This window comes from Aegilops tauschii, chromosome 3, assembly GCF_002575655.3.
Source record: "Aegilops tauschii subsp. strangulata cultivar AL8/78 chromosome 3, Aet v6.0, whole genome shotgun sequence".
Lineage (NCBI taxonomy): Eukaryota > Viridiplantae > Streptophyta > Magnoliopsida > Poales > Poaceae > Aegilops > Aegilops tauschii.
Window position 1 is genome coordinate 318748542 of NC_053037.3, and position 3403 is coordinate 318751944.

General features: G+C 46.0%; 1 pseudogene; it reads left to right on the top strand.

Moving 5' to 3' along the window:
• Positions 1 to 261: 261 nt before the first annotated feature.
• Positions 262 to 2930, top strand: LOC120975806 (uncharacterized; annotated as a pseudogene).
• Positions 2931 to 3403: the final 473 nt, after the last annotated feature.

Here is a 3403-nt window from a genome sequence, read left to right on the forward strand (position 1 = left end):
AAGGCTCTCAGACATGCTCTTAGGATTTGGAGCAGAGGGATTTCTAGACTTTCTATTGCCATTGAAAATTCCAATAAGGCACTTCTTGAACTTGATGAGTTGGAAAACAAACGCCCACTATCATTACCAGAAGCAAACTTTAGGAGGATTCTCAAGTCACATATTCTTCGTCTCCTATCTTATCAGCAGCAATATTGGAAAAAACATTGCACTATACGTTGGGTTTAATTCGGAGATGAGAATTCCAAGTTCTTTCAAGCAATGGCCTCTGAAAGGATGAGAATTAACAACATTGCCTCCCTGACCAATGACAATGGCATCATCGTGGAGGATCATGCTGGAAAAGAGGCACTCATCTTTAATACCTTCAAGCAAAGATTGGGCTCGGCATCACATCATGAGATGAAATTCAATCTGGACAGAATTATTAAAAAAGTTGATGGGTTAGAGGAGCTCACTGTTCCATTCTCCACGGATGAGATCGATAATGTCATTAAGCTCATGCCTGCTGACCGTGCACCTGGCCCGGATGGCTTTAATGGTGTGTTTCTAAAATCTTGTTGGCACATTATCAAACATGACTTCTATAAGCTCTGCTTCCAATTTTTTGATGGTAATCTTAATCTTGAATGCATTAATGAGGGTTTCATCACGTTAATACCCAAAAATAATGCCCCATCATCAATCAATGATTATAGACCAATCACTTTGCTAAACTTCTGTCTCAAAGTCATAACAAAGCTTCTAGCCAACCGTCTGCAAAGAGTGATCCTACGCATCATTCATCGAAACCAATATGGATTCCTCAAAGGCCGCACCATACAAGATTGCCTTGCTTGGGCATTTGAATACATTTACCAATGCCAGGCCTCTAAGAAAGATATTGTGTTACTAAAGCTTGATTTTGCCAAGGCATTCGACACTATTGATCATACAGCCATGCTTACAATAATGCAGAATATGGGCTTTAATGACAAGTGGCTGGGCTGGGTACAATGCATCTTTGGATCTGGTAAATCTGCGGTTCTCTTGAACGGTGTACCTGGACGGCAATTCCATTGTAAATGCGGAGTCCGCCAAGGCGATCCCTTCTCGCCTCTGGTATTTGTATTGGCGGCGGATCTCCTGCAAGCAGCAATCAATGACGCCTACACTAGAGGAGCAATCCAGCTGCCTTTCCCCAGGACCATTCAAACGGACTACCCTGTCATTCAATATGCGGACGACACTATTCTCGCCATGCCAGCATGCACAACGCAAGCAAGGATCATCAAAGATATTCTGTCGGACTATGCTACCTCTATCGGTCTCAAAATAAACTTCCACAAGTCTACTTTGATCCCCATAAACTGTCATGAAGACACGTACAACTGCATTGCAATCACCTTTGGGTGTGTGGTGGGTAAGATGCCCTTCACATACCTTGGTTTGCCTATGGGGACGACCAGGCCGTCTGTGCTAGATCTGTTCCCTCTTGTTTGTCGGGTGGAACGAAGGCTCTCTGCTACACTCAACATGATATCCTATGGGGGGAAACTATCACTCCTCAACTCGGTCATAACCTCCCTAATCATCTTTGCTCTTTGTACTCTCAAGCTGCCAGTGAGCATTATTGAACTTTTGGAAAAAATCAGACGCAAATGCTTATGGACCAAAAAGACGGAGAATGGGGATTCTTGCAACTCTCTTGCGGCTTGGGACATGGTTTGCCAACCCAAGGCTTCGGGAGGCCTCGGTGTCATTAATATCAAGGTACAAAGTGATGCCCTCCTGCTAAAATACCTCCACAAATTCTATAACCGATGGGATTTACCTTGGGTGGAGCTCATTTGGAACACGTATTATAGCAACAAGATCCCCCATGCAGCTGATCCCTGCGGGTCCTTTTGGTGGCGAGATGTGATGAGACTAATGCCAATTCACCGAGGGATTACAAAAGCCCAAGTTCACACGGGGAATGACATTCTCTTCTGGAAGGATCATTGGAGGGATGGTATTCTGGCAGAAACACACCCGCGGGCTTTTTCGTTCGCCACCCAGGAGGATATTTCGGTTAGAGATTTTTTGGGGGCCACGACTTTGCGCGAAACGTTTCATCTACCGCTTTCCATACAGGCGCATACAGAGACTAGAGATCTTCAACGTCTTGTACGTGACATTCAACTGCACGATAGCCTCTCGGGGAATGATAGCTGGAACTGCACTTGGATGACTCAGAAGTACTCGGCCAGCAAATACTACAACTTTCACTTCAGGGAGGTTCGGGCCCATCAAACTTATGCCTGGCTTTGGAAGTCCAAGGTTACAATGAAAACAAAGGTTTTTGGGTGGCTGCTTCTTTCTGATAGACTTAACACCAGAAACATGCTGAAGCGAAGACACTACAACATTGGCAATGACTATACTTGTCCCCTCTGCGAGTCAAACGTGGAAGAAACACTTGAACATCTTTTCTTTGGTTGTCCTTTCAGCAAGGATTGCTGGTCTGATATTGCCATTTGCTGGAGTTCTCAGGGCTCATGATTGGATTGGATAAGCACAGCTAAAACTGTATGGAACAAGCCAATGTTCATGGCAATATTTTTACAAGCTGCTTGGAGCATCTGGAAGGAACGAAATAATAAAGTCTTCAGAAGAATAGCACCCACAAAAACAGCCTGGATCTCAAGATTAAAGGAAGACCTATCTCTCCTAACTCATAGGGTTGGAGATAAACATATCTCCTTTCTAACCTCCTTTGTAGCTACCCTTTGACTTGTTACTTTCCCACCCCAACCATCCCCAAAGGGGATGGCATGTACAGATCCATGTGTAAATCCCCCCATTTATTAATTTAATTACACAGTAGGAGGCTCTCCTACTGTTTCAGGTGTCAAAAAAAATCATGGAGATCATAAGTGCAAGATGAAAATTTGGGAAAGTCCTTTTATTCCTTCTCATTTAACTTTCATAAAGTTTCGAATTTCACTCAAGCAACCACACCATAATCAAACAATCAATAAAAACTATTTATTTAATATAACATTCCAAAATGAGAATTTTGGGATGTTACATCGACAGCGTGCTCCTCCTTCCCAAGAGCTCGTGGCGGCGGAGCCGGCTGCGAGAGGAAGAGGGAGGGGGCGAGGCCGAGGCCGCCGTGGCGCTCGGGGGAGAGGAGGACGGGGCGGGGTACCAGCCTCGCCTCCGCCAGCGGCTCCTCCCCCGATGGAGGGCCATGTCGGTGACCAGCCCCGCGAATTCTTCATTAGGCTGCACAAGCCAGTGCGCGGTCGCCTTCGTCTCCCCACTCCGTTCGCTCGGTAGATGGAGCTCGATCCGCCACGGGCTTTGAGGCTGCATATGAGGGGGCTGCGGGAATGGAAGCATGCGGGTCGACGTCGACTTCCCCGCCCCCCACATT